The sequence below is a fragment of the Balaenoptera musculus genome, chromosome 5 (assembly GCF_009873245.2).
Source record: "Balaenoptera musculus isolate JJ_BM4_2016_0621 chromosome 5, mBalMus1.pri.v3, whole genome shotgun sequence".
In the NCBI taxonomy this organism is placed as follows: domain Eukaryota; kingdom Metazoa; phylum Chordata; class Mammalia; order Artiodactyla; family Balaenopteridae; genus Balaenoptera; species Balaenoptera musculus.
The window spans coordinates 136370690-136384527 of NC_045789.1; the positions used below are offsets into that span (position 1 = coordinate 136370690).

A 13838-nucleotide genomic window follows, 5' to 3' on the forward strand; every position below is an offset into this window, starting at 1 on the left:
GAACAAGCTTCCTGTAGCCACAGACCACGATCTTGTATCCAGCTAAAGCAAAGATCAACTTGAACAGTTCTCCCAAGCCACTGTTAACTGTACTAAAGGATGAAGTTCATCACTATATTATTTTAAAAGTAAGAGTTCAATTAACCTTGGGTGAGAAAAACCAAAACAAGTGGTAATGATGAATGAGTTGTCCATATAAGGCCAGCTGATGACAACACACCCTTGAAGACACTGGGCATAAAGCCTTACTTGGCAGGTGGGAATTTCTACTAACTAAGGGCAGAATGAGGGACAGCAAAGAGCTACATCTGTAACGTTTTAGTATCCAGACAGCATAACAGACACTGTCCCCAAGGACAACGTATACGCCATTAATCACACTGAATAAAGCAGATGCATTATTCATTTTTCTTTTCTCTTTGTTTGAGAAGCTTGTTTCTCTCTCTTTTGGCCATTCCAATGTACTTCGAAATGATCCCATGTTGGTTTAGTCCAGGAAGCAAGAGTAAGAAAGTCTTATTTTTCAGGTGGCTGAGAAGGAAGTTGTGGACTTGCTGTCCCACCCAAGCAACCGCAGCAAGAGAAATGATCATGGTCATGAAGTACATTTTAGGCTTTTCTTCCTTTAGCGCAAAGAGGCGTTTCCACCAGCCCGCAGCTCTGCGTCGAGTTTTTACTAGATTGCTGCAAATTCCATGGAATCTCTGCCGTTGCTCAGTGGTCCATTTATTGGAGCCAAAAATTCTAGGTGCTAGAATGGGAACAAGGTAGTCAGCCAAGCACAGAAACATAACAAAACAGGAAACACCTGACAGAACGGATGGATCTAGATAGTAGATAGAAACACCAAAGAAACCACACCCATGATGGCAGGTGGAAACCAGGCTCTTTCCCATCGGAGGACTTTCTCTGCCATCAGCATCACTTCTCCCCATCCTTGCAGCTGCTCTTCCAGACTTGCAGTCTCTGCAGCCAGCAGGTTGGTGCTGCGATTATCTCCTTCCACCATTGTTCCCGAGGTGCCCCCTCAGCGAGTGCAAGACGCCCCCAAAACCCGGCCTTCCTCAGAGGCACTCACGACAACCCTAGCCTATGCAGTGGAATATTATTCAGCCTTGAAAAGGAAGAAAATTCTGACACATGCTACAACAGGGATGAAACTTGAAAACATTATGCTAAGTGAAATAAGCCAGACACAAAAGGACAAATACTGTATGATTCCACTTACAGGAAATATCCAGGATAGGCAAATCCATAGAGACAGAAATCGAATAGTGGTTCCCAGGGGCTGAGAGGGGAGAGAGAATGGAGAGTGATTATTTAACAGGGACAGAGTTTCTGTTTCGAAAAGTTCTGGAGATGGATGGTGGTGATGGTTACACAACAAAGTGAATGCACTTAATGCCACTGAACTGTGTACTTGAAAATGGTTAAAATGGAAAATTTTGTTATCTATATTTTACCACAATCAAAAACAATGAATAATGTAAGAAAAAAAAACCTAGGATGGGTTAGGAAAAATTTTACTAGACATGGGCATGGACGTGCTTGGGAAAATCCTGGCAGAGTATCAGGAGGAATGGAAGCAAATTAAACCTCTTTGAGACCTCTTGCTTAGTCAATTTCAATTTCTTCTAAGTAGCAAAACATACAAGACCAACAACATAAAAGCTTTTCACAAAAACAGGATTGATAAATTTTATGGCCCATTTACATTGTAAATCTTCAATTAAGATGAGATATAAACCAGCCTTGAACAGGTGTTATGAATTAAACTTTGTCTCCCCCCCCCTCAAAATTTATATGTTGAAGTCTTAATCCCCAGTGCTTCAGGATGTGACCTTATTTGGAAACAGGGTCTTTACAGAGTAATCAAGTTAAAATGAGGTCATCAGGGTGGGCTGTAATCCAATATGACTGGTGTTCTTATAAAAAGGGGAAATTTGGACACAGACACACAGGGAGATGTCATGTGAAGATGAAAGCAGAAATTGGGGTGATGCTTCTACAAGCCAAGGAACACCAAACATTGCCAGCAAACCCCCAGAAGCCAGGAGAGAGAGGCAGAGAACAGATTTCCCCTCAAGCTTGGAAGGAACCACGCTGATGACACCTTGATCTTGGACTTCTGGCCTCCAGAACTGTGAAGCAATAAATTTCTATTGTTTAAGCCAGTCAGTCTGTGATACTTGTTATGGCAGCCCTGGGGAACTAATACAGGTGGCTTAAAACAACAGAAATTTTTTCTTCCCTCTGTGACTGTGTTCAAATTTCCCTCTTCTTAAAGGACACCAGTCAAATGGGATCAGGGCCCACCCCACTCCATCTTAACTAATTTGTCTGCAGAGACCTCATTCCCAAGTAAGGTCACATTGACGGGCATGGGGTAGGGGCAGGGTTAGGACTTCAACGTATCTTTGGAGGGGACACAATTCAACCCATGACAGTCTGCCCTCTGGCTGCCCACAATTCACGTCCTTCCCACATGCAAAATGCGTTCACACTATCCCAATATCCCCCCAAGTCTAAACCATTCCTGCATCAATTCTAAGTCCAAAATCTCATCTAAATACCGTCAGGTCAAAGTCCCAAATTTGTGCTCCTCTCTGTGTCCCAGACCTGGCACGGAGGTGGTGCTCAGGGAATGGGTACCTCCACACCCATTTATTCACTCACTCACTGTTCACTGCACACCTACTGTGGGCTGGTCCTGGGGATCCTGAGCTAAGTCAGACAGAATCCCTGAATCTGATGGGGAAAATGAACACATTAATACATAATCTGAATAAAATGTAATACTTGGCTTCTTCTATCACAATGCTTATCACACTGTTTTATAATTGTTTACCTGAAACAATCTAAAAAATGCACAAGATTGCATTTTGTAAAACAAAGCAAAATGGTTTCCACTGAATTTTTGTTTCTTCTTCCTGAGATTTTACATCTCTTAGAACTGAAAAGTGTTTTTCATTAGAAGCTTGTGGTTTGGGCACAAACTGAGCAAAAAATTTTTTAAAAGTATCTGTAGGGTCTGTAATGATGTTACCTCTCATTCCTGATGTTGGTAATATATGTCGTCTTTTTTTTTTTTTCTTTTACTGATTAGTTTAACTAGAGGTTATAAATTTTATCAACCTTTTCAAAGAACCAACTTTTGATTTTCTCTATTGCTTTCTGTTTTCTATTTCAATTGATTTCTACTCTGATTTTTATTTTTATTATTATTCCTTTTCTTCTGTTTATTTTGGGTTTCAGTTTTCCTATATTTCTGGTTTCTTATGGTAGAAGCTGACGTCAATATTTCACTTTCCTTCCTTTCTTTAAAAGATTAAAAAACAGCTTTATTGAGATATAATTCACATACCATACAATTCACTCTTTTAAAGTATACGATTCAGTGGTTTTAGTATATTCATAGATGTGTATACAACCATTACCACAATTAGTTTTAGAACATTTTCATCACTGCAAAGAGAAACCCGTGCCCATTAGCTGTCATTCTGCATTTCCTCCTCTTCCCGCTCCCGGCAACTGATAATCTACTTTCTGTCTCTGTTAAGCTTCCTGTTCTGGACATTTCCTAAAATGGAATCATATAATATGAAGTCTTTTGTGACTGGTTGCTTTCACTTAGCAGAATGTTTTAAAGGTTCATCTCTATTGTAGCAGGTATCAGTATTGCATTCTTTTATTTAAAACAATTTTTTAAAAGCCCCTTTTTTAAAAAAAATGTTTATTTTATTTTATTACTATTTATTTATTTACTTTCGGCTGTACCCTGTGTCACGTGGGATCTTAGTTCCCTGACCAGGGATCGAACCCCTGCAGTGGAAGCGCAGAGTCTTACCCACTGGACCGCCAGGGAAGTCTCAGTATTGCATTCTTTTATATGGCTGAATAATATTCCAGAATATTCCAAACAAAAGGTGGAGGAAGGAGGAATTCGATCTCTGTGCTTGAGCTGAGACGTCCATCTTCTCCTGCCCTCAGGCACCCGCTCCTGGGTCTCCAGCTCTTGGATTCAGACCAGGACTTACACCTGACGCCTGCCTGTTTCTCAGGCCTTTGGACTTGGACTGAATTACACCATCGGCTTTCCTGGGTCTCCAGCTTGCAGACAGCAGACTGTGGGTCTTCTCAGCCTCCATAACCCTGTGAGCTGAGTCCTATGATAAACCTCCTCTTATATAAATCTCTCTCTATCCCTGGTTCTGTTTCTTTGCAGAACCTGACTAGCGCTAACTCAGACCTCTGCTTCTGGGCTCTGAGCCAGTGACAGGTGGCTGTCCTAGAACATGAAATATGGCAGCAGAGACCGAGCACACTTCTCTTGGCCCGATGAAGGATGCCTGCCCACACTGGGGAGGCCTGGGGCCCGCTGTCAGGAGACCCACTGGCCCGCAGATAGAAGCCACATTCTCCAAAATCAGCTTCCCCAGCAACAGAGGGAATATTTTGGTTTCCTATCTGCCATGTCATTTTCCTGACATCTTTTCTTGTTGAAAACATAGGAGAGGAGCCATTGGCTGGGGCCCTGGGAACATCTGATCACGTGGTTCCTTTTTGCCACCCACAGGTGGCTCCCTGCTGCCACCAGGATGAAGCTCACATCCCTAGGATGGCCGGCCTCAGCTCCCTGCGTGCCCCTCCAGACCCCATCAGCACACTGAACTGACATCTTGCAGACCCTCTGGTCTCTAGAGCCTCAGCCTGGAGCACTCCTTCCTCTCGTCCTGAACACCCCACCCCAAGTTTCCTTTGCCTGGCTGATAGCTATCTTTTGACTCAGGTCCCAACCTGGCCGTCACCTCCTCCAGGAAGCCCTGCCCAGATTGCCCACGCTGCTTTAGGTTTCTCCTCTGTGTCTTCCTCCATCGGGGCCCTGGCCACACAGGGATGTGTGCATGTGTGGGCGTCTTTGCTCTTGTCTTGGCTGAGCTGTGGGTTCAGCTTGACTCCTCTCAGGTCGTTGAGCTGAACAGAAGGAACTGTCTTTCCTCCCGTCCTTCTCCCATCACTGCCCCCTCCTGGTCCCTTCCTTCCTCCTCAGCTTCACCTGGTCCTCCTTCAATGTGTTGTTTCCCTCGCCTGCCGGGATAATGACAGAGCTGCAAGCGGCCTCCTTCCGTGCCGCTGACACCCACTCTCAGAGTCCAGCCTTCTCTCCGGGTCGCCCCCACCTTCAGTTCCACACCAGCCTTGATTTACTGGGCGGGTCGGGCCGTTTGCCAGGTCCTGTCTAGAAGCAAGCGATTTGCTTCGAGGTGATAAATGTGGCTCAACGGGCAGGTGATAAATGTGGCCCAATGGGCCTCGGCCCAGCCGTGGTTCCTGGGTCAGTCCCGAGCCGCCTTGCTACTTCCACCCCGCCACTCCCAACTCTGCCAAGAGTTCAGCCCAGAGGGATGATTTAAATAAGCGGCCCCCAATTTTTCTTTGTTCCTGGAAATATCTTACACACACTATTTATGTTTTGAAAAATCCATGCAACAAGTGATGTTAAATACACTCCTTAGCTGGGAAAGGTGGTTCCTTCTGCCGGTGCATTTCTATTTCTGCCAGCAGGGGAGGCACCTGGACTGATGGATGTCCACCACGAGAATGACTGCAGGCGTTTGGAATTTGTCTTCAGAGAGCGGAGGGGGAGCAGGCGTTCTGGTTGCTTTGTGCAGCCGGGGAAGTATTATTTGTACCTCTGGGCTCATGAGGGTTTTGAGTGAACAACGTGTCAATATGCCCTCAGAATGGCCCTCCCTGCAGGATCCCGAGCCTGGGCAGAGGACGTGGCCCTGTGTCACGAAGCCACCTCAGCAGGAACGCCTGTATGGCAGGAACAAAGCAAAACAAAACACAACACCTGATCATCAGGCAGAGAAAAGCAGCTAAGTGTCTCCTGCAGCTCTGAGAGGGAATATTCTGTATTCGATCACAACGCAGGTTATGATTTTCAAAAAGGCAACATACAGGGTAATGTATGTGGCAGAATTCTAACTTGCAGAAAATCGCGGAGTGCATGGAGGGCCTTTGTTTTGGGAGCTGCTTGGGGCTTGCAGCAGTGGGCTGTGTCTGTAAGCCCTGGGCCGGGCTGTGGCCTGTGTGCCGGCCTGACTTGGAGCTCCCGGTACCTGCTTCTCTTTGCCCGGTCCGCTTTGGGCTTCCGGGACCAACCGTTCACGTACACCAGTGCCTGGGAACCGGCCCATCCCAGGGCCGACGCCTGTTCAACAAACACGACAGGTATCCGCCCTGCGCCGGGCACGGCTGTGGGTATCAGCGCTGGAGGAGGTGGTGAGATGCCTCGCTCCTGCTCTAGAAGTGCCCCAGGTGAGACAGTCAGAAAAGCGATGTATAAGTCAGAACCCTTCCCTAGGACCTCCTCTGCGGAGTCACCTGCCACGTGCAGTGCCAGCCCTTTTTGCGAGTTCATCCCCCCACCCTGGCCCCCGGACTACAAGCTCCTTGAGGCCAAGGACTCTGTCTTGCGCCCTGTGTATCCCCAACATCCAGCACGGGGCCGGGCACCTGGAAGGTATAGGTGCATGAGTGTCAAGTTGAGCTAACTTGATAAAAGCTGGCGTCCACGCAGTCAGGGGCGGGACACAGTGGGCTGCCCGCTCTAGCCAGTGCAGGCTTCCGCTGGCTGCGTGTGTGCCCAGTGGAGGTGCTGAAAAGTCTTGAGGAAACGGCAGGGAGGGGAGCTGGAGCCGGGGCCGCCCTGCTCCCCCTCTCTGCACTCTCGGTGACCCGGACGGGTTCCTGCCCCTCGCTGCCACGGTAGGGTGCACCCCGGGCTCCGTTACCTGCAGGACCTTCTCTGGGGATGTCCGGGGCAGGGCGAGGGCGTGAGTGTTGGAGTTTGATGGACTCAAGTTTTAGCCCACCTCCACCCCTCCCTGGCTAGTAATTCCCCACCGCCCAGCGTCCACTTCTTCCCCTAGAAACACAGGGGAAGCAGCACCAGCCCCACAGGATGCTGTGCAGGTTCAGGGAGATGAAAGGTCTCAGCACTGCACGGGGCTCCGAGCAGGTGCTCGAGACAGAACAGCAGTCACTGTTATTGATATTGGCCCTGAAGGGCAGTGTACTGGGGTGAAGACGTGGCCCCATGCTCCAGAAATGTGCACCCCCTGAGAAGCCCAGGAGCTGGCCTCTGATCCGGACCCTGCAGTTAGCCTCTCTGGGGAGGCAGTAGCGGGAGAGAAGGCTGGCTTGGTTAGTTTATTTGAAACAGGCTCTGTCCCTTCCTAGCTGTGTGGCCTTGGACAAATTGCTTAATCACTCTGAGCCTCAGTATCCTTATCTGTAAGAGGGTGTGATCTTGAGGTTAGATAGAGGAGGGTGGATGGTGGGCAGTGATGTGTGAGGGACACTGCTCCCCGTGGTGGAGGGAGATGGGGCTTTTCTAAAGGCTGGGTCCCTTCTTTGGAAAGTTCACTTCCCTGATCTTCCCAGGGCTGAGGCTGAGTGGCCCCCAGAAAGTGAGAACGTTGGGCTTTCTGCCTCGGTAGTCACTGGGTCTGGGGAGGCCCTTAGCAGGTCAGTTAGGAATGAGTTTAGCTGCAAGTCTGAAAACCTGACCAGCACGGACTTGAACATATAGGAGTTTATGTTCCTCCTGTAAGGAACAGAACAAGAAGTCTGGAGGGAGTGGCCCCTGGCATGATTTCGGCTGCTGCATCATGCTGCCAGGGATGAGGCTGCTGTGTCTCCAGACATCACATCCACATCCCAGGCAGGAAGATGGAGGACAGCAAGACCTTTTCCCTCCATGGTCTTTGCTTTTGGGGTCAAGAAGGGAAGCTCCTCCATCAGAGCCCCCTTATATCTCATTGGTCACCACCAGGTCATACATGCCCAGCCTTTAAGCAGTCGCAGGCCGGAGGAATGTGATGCCAAGACTGGTGTGGACCAATCAGGACTCACCCCTTTCTTGGGGGGGACCTGACTTTTCTGAGATCCTGAAGGCTCCAGGTGCTGCCTGCAGCCTGGTGGTGTGCGGGTCGGAGATAGGGTGGTGGCCGGGGCGGTGAGGCAGTGCAAAGTCTGGGCACACGTGGCCTTACCCAGGCAGGAGCTGCCCCTGTCCCTTGTAAAGATGGAGAAAAGAGGACAGGTGACACAGTCCCGTGTGCAAGGTCACACCTGGTGGGGACTTGCCCCAAGCCACCACTGTCCACGCCTGACCACGTTTCCCTGGCAGATGCTGGAGCCGAGACTCTGGCAGGGAGTGTCCCCTGCAAGAAGTTACTTAGGCAGGGTTACATCCAGCTGGGTGCCTGGGAGCCATCTCCATCGGAGGCATCCCTGGCTTGCACGCCTCCAGCGACGGGGAGCTCTCCACCAGCCCAGGCCAGGCGGCTCTGGCCAGGTACTGTGAGAACAGGGAGAGCCTCTCAGTCCCTGGGGAGGCCGGAAAACAAACAGACAATGGAAACTCAGCCAGGAAAGTTTTGTGCACCATCTGCACTCTGGCCATGGTGTCTAGAGGAAGAGCCTATAAAAATGCAGCCTTCTAACCAGGCCCAGGGGTCAGGGGGTGGACTCGTCCAGCCCCTGGCTTTCAAGTTGTTAAGCAGATCTCTGCAGCCCTCCCCCCAGCCTCAGGTTCGCCCTTGTGCCCATGGCTGTGAGAGATGAACCAGATCCAAGTGGGTCTTCGGATGTCTCCCTCTCTGTCTCTCTGTCTCTGTGTCTCGCCCCTCTTCTCTCTCCTCCCTCATTAAAGCTAAAAGAGTACTTAACAAAAAACACCTTGAGAATTTCCAGAGCCAGCACGGAGCTGCCAAGAAAACTGCAGACTCTGGAAAACAAAGAGTTGGCAATGATCCTTTGGCCCGACCAAGGAGGGTCTGAAGAAAGATTCACCCTCAACCTCCCTCCAAACTCCCCACCAGAGACAGAACCCCGTCCCCAGGAGGGTCCAAAGTAGGGCCACCAAGGCTGATCTCAGTGGGGTGCCTGTGTGCAGAGGCTGGTGGGAGTCCCCCAGGTGGATGAGAAAGGGGATACTGCTCTGTTGGGGGGAGAATATGAACACCAGAGGAGACTGTCATCTTTTCCAGACCCTGGGCCAGCGTGTGTGCTGGTCTGCAAGGTCTGGTTGAAGAGCAGAAACGGCCTCTGGTGGGGAGGAGAGCAGTGGCCACAGGGTGCAGGATTGCAATGGACCAGTTGCAGAGCCTTGGCTGCTCACGGTGAAGCCAGGAGCCCTGGGCCCTGTGGGTCCTGCAGGCTGGGAGGAGTCACCTCCCTCCCCGCCTCCTCGGTGGCTAAGGGCGCCTGCCCTGGAGTGGGACGCCGCTGTGAGCCGGTCCTCCTCTGCCACTCGCTCCCTGAGCCTTGCGTCTGCATCTCCAACCTGGCTCATAGTTCCCGGCTCGGCTGAGTTTTGCTGCCGTAACAAACGGCTCCCCAATCCCAGGGGCTTGAAGCAAAGGCTTGTTTCCTGCTCAAATCCCATGCCCCTCAGGGGCCAGATGAGGGCCCTGCAAGACGTCTTTCTCATCCCTTGTCTGAGGCTGGGGTCCTCAAAAGCCGTCCTTGAGATAAAGCTTTGCCTGCAAGCAGCTTACCTGGGAGATGACAGCAGGAAGTGCCAGTAGGGGAAGGCGAGAGAGAGGGAAGGAGCCATACGAGGCTGCTTTATTTGGGGCAGACGACCCCTGTGGACAACGGGCTCAAACCCACGGGGCCCTGGGAGAAGGTATAGAACCGCCCCACCCAAAGGCAAGGTTACCTCGTCGAGGGCAAGGAAGCTGCGGGTAGTCTTGTCCATCATGGGCCCCGGAGGTGGGTTGCCCAGCACTTTCACCCGCCTGCAAAGAAACCCAGGCCAAGCACCCAGAGACAGAGCCGGGGTCCTGGAAGGAAGCCCAAGCACCAGTGACACCGAGGATGGGCACCAACCCCGTCTGCTCTGCCCTGGAACCCAGGCCGACTGGGAGCCCACTCCCTGAAGAGCTGCCAGTGATTCTGCAGGACAAGGGGATGAGATGTCCTGTACTGGTGCTGAAGCTTCCGCCAGAGGTGATGGGGGCTACAGGTGCTCATACTTTATTGGCTGAAGACTGGGACCTGCCCCCGAGTTCTCCTGGGTGGGGATGATAGTCCTCACCTGGGGGTGGGGGGAGGATTCTATCAAGCGTGATAGCAAGCAAGTAAGCATGTAGCTTAAGGGACTATATGCCACGTAGGCGCTAGGTAAATGTGAATTTCTTTATTTTGCATTAATTCAGCAAACCTTTCTGAGCCCCTCTGGGGGACCAAGCATGGAGCTGGTGCCAATCCCTGCCCTCCATGAGCTCGGACTGGCGAGGACAGATACGCTGGCACATCATCGCAGTGCTGGGGGAAAGCTGGGTCTGGGGTCTGTACCCTGGAATCCCGCAGGGTAGAGTCACGATAAACATCCTAGAGGGGGGATGTTGGGGAGGGGCTTTGAAGGAGGGTTAAGAGCTCTTCCGGTGGAGAAGACGCCTAAATAAAAAAGTCATCCTTCCTCAGGAAGTAAAATGCATCACAACTCATGGATGCCTAGAACTTTGCGGTTTACGACAGTATTTCTTATATGTAATTTCATTTATATGTCGAAGTGATTCTTTGTGGTAAATATTATTATCCCCATTTTATGGATGAGTAAAACTGAGGCTCAAGGTTAAGTCAATTTCCCAGGGTGATGCCATTACAGGGTGACTCAGGATTTGAGCCTGGGTCTCGTGTTCTATGACAAGTATCTCCTAGAGGGGTGTCTCTGCCCCTCAGTAAATGTGTGACTTTGCACAGGTCACTTTTCTCTTCTCAGTTCCTCATCTGCAAATGGGGACAGGCCCCCAGGGCCTCAAAATGAGAAGGTGAGCCTGGACCAGAAGGCCCTCTGCTGACATCCCAGGCTGCTGTGGTCACGCCTGTTTTTGCTCGGCTGCCCTAACAAAATACCACAGACTGGGGGGCTCAGACAGCACAGGCTTATTTCTCACAGTTCTGGAGACAAGTCCAAGATCAGGGTGCCAGCATGGTCGGGCTCCTGGTGGGTTTCTCTTCCCGACCTGAGGATGGCCACCTCCTTCCTGTGTCCTCACAAGAGGGCGCCGGTGTCTCCTCCTCTTAGGAGGGCACTAACCCCGTCAGGGGCTCCACCCTCATGACCTCGTGACCTGATCACCCCAAAGGTCCACCTCCAAATACCATCTCACGCTGTGGGGCGGGGGGGAAGGGAGGGGGTTAGGGCTTCATCATATGAATTTGGGGGGGACACATTCAGTCCACAGGAGACCCCTCTTCTTTTCGGGCTCAGTACCAAGTGCCAGAGTGTTGAGTGCCCTCTCTTGCTTTTATTGGTTTACCGGAAACACATGCTATTTTTGTTTTCCCTGCTGGTGGGAAGCAGTGGGTGATCTTTTCTTTACTGGTGATGGCTTAAGGGGCAGAGGCAAGGCCGGAGGCTGCTGTGGGCACGTGCAGTGCAGCTTCTACGGTCACCAGCAAGTCTCCAGAATGGTCCACCTGAGTGTGTCCACTTCTGTCCAGCCCCACGGCCACTGTCCTGGTGGTCTAGATGGCTTCTATTGGCCTCAGCCTCGCCTCTCTCCTCAAACCCACCTTCCGTGCGGTATCCAGAGGCATCTTTCTAAAAGGCACATCTGACCCTGGCAACCAGCCGCCTCAACCCTGCCATGCCACCTCACTGCCTTTAGGGTAAAATACCTCTGCTTCACACAGTCTCAGGGGCCCAGGGTCTGGTCCTCATTTTCCTCTGTGAGATCACCTCTCCTCTGCCCAATTCCCTAAACACCAGGCCAATGGAATGGATTTTGGCTCTGGCCCCTGGCTGCACTCCAGCTGAGAGCTTGTCTCCTCCCTCCCCCCTCTGCTTCTCTGACTCAGGCCCCAGCCACCTGGCAGCCTCCCCAGCCCCTCCCACCCAGGCTGGGTCAGGGCCCTCCATGCTGGGGCTCCTGAGTGTCCTGCGCTCCCGCGAGAGGCAGGTCAGCACCACACGCGGGGATCCGGAGCTGGGCTGCCTCCGTTCACATCCCAACTCCTCCGCAGACCTGCCTGGAGACCTGGCAGGTCTCTACCACGCCCATTCTCCACTTCTGCTTCCTTCCAGCCCCACCCCCACCTGATGGGGAGCTTGTGAGGATTAAGTGATTCTCGGACGTCGCCCGACGTAGCTCCAGGAGTGTCCGCAGCGTGAGCCGGGCTGGCTCTGTGGGCAATCAAGGAAGCTCACACGCAGTCTGTCCTCTGATCGGACAGACACGGGCTCCCTGAAGGCAAAGCTGTGATTCGTCCACCCCATGGGTTGGCCAGAGCCAGGGCTCGGACAGCATGTGCTGAAGGGTCAGAAACCCTGCTGTCCACTTGCTGCCTGGTCCTTGGAGTGTGGAATTCCTGTAAAGGTGTAAAGACACCTTGGCTCCTTTCCATGCTCCTGTGACTCAGATTTGATGACTACTTCATTTTGCCTAAAAGACTGGCAATTAGAGATCTATGTGCAAAGCCCCTGCTGGGTCAATACCAGGCTGGCAATTGCCCCCTTAATCTTCCCCTCTCCCCCTCCCCCTCCCTTCATCCCTCCTTCCCTTTCCTCCCCCCAGCTGCCCTCCTCCTCTCCCCTCTTCCCTCCCCGCTCCCTCCCTCCCATTCTTCCGTATTTATTTAAGTCCCTGATTTTGATGTTAGGTGCTCAGGGTTCAGGGGTGAATGAGCTACCCGCCTGCCCTTCTGTTACGGTCTTACGGGTTATTCCAATTCTCTCCAAAGCAGGCACCAAAGGTGGTGTGATGACACAGGCGTGAAAGGAGCACGGAGGTCAGAGGTCGGGAAGGTGAGAGGCAGCCAGGTGACAAGAAAAGGTCTGGCTCCTGGAATTGTGAAGTGCAGGTGCTGGGCTGGCCCTGGGCTCAGCCAAATTCATTCCTTTCTAGTTGGACGATGACTGAAATCTTATCACCACCCCTCCCCCATCTCTAACATGGGCTGATCCTTCCTCCCAGGTCGTTTGGAGACCAAATAAAACAGTGGCTGTATAAGGTCTCTGTAAATAACAAAGGCTGCACCCATTTTTGATTTATGGAATTCTACCTTCCCAAGTAAATGAAATTTTCTTGTTTAAACTTTTTTTTTTAATTGCAAAACTAAAACATGTGGATTGAAAAAAGTTGAGCCACATGCAAGCTGGTAAACAAAATGGGAAAGGTTTCTCTCCAAATCCCAAGATTCACCACTGTTAACATTGTTTATGCGGTAAACACAGAAACATCTAGAAAGTATGAAGGCTCAGCCACAGAAGTCGTGCTGGCCTCACTGCTGCATGTTCTTGGTGTGTTCCAGACGCTCTCCGAGCCTCGGCTTTGCCAAGTTGACACTGGGGAGGAGAATCGTCTCTACCTTTTGTGCGGGGATTGAATGACCTTTACTAGGCATAGCTTTGTCACAAGCAGTGTCGGCTTGTTCCACAACTGTGGTTTCAAAGCCCTGAGACGCGTTTACTGAGCAGGCGTGATTCTTGACTAGCGTTTTGCAAAGGCCCAAAACATCGTGACTCCTATTATGATTCCAAGAGCGACTTTCATGGCAAACAAGTTGCGCTGGGCTTCCCTACTTTGTTTGCTGAAGTTACTTAATGCCTCCCATTCAGTGTGTTTCAAGTCCTGCTTTCCAGGTTTTTTAAAAAGTTGTGATAAAATACACATAACATAAAACCATCTCAACCATTAAGTGTGCAGTTCAGTGACATCAAGTGCATTCACATGGTTGTGCAGCCATCACCACCATCCGTCCCCAGAATTTTTCCATCTTCCCAGACTCTGTCCCCATTAAACAACAACTCCCCG

General features: G+C 51.1%; 1 pseudogene; it reads right to left on the bottom strand.

Moving 5' to 3' along the window:
- Positions 1–398: 398 nt before the first annotated feature.
- LOC118895985 lies at positions 399–1026 on the bottom strand (annotated as a pseudogene).
- Positions 1027–13838: the final 12812 nt, after the last annotated feature.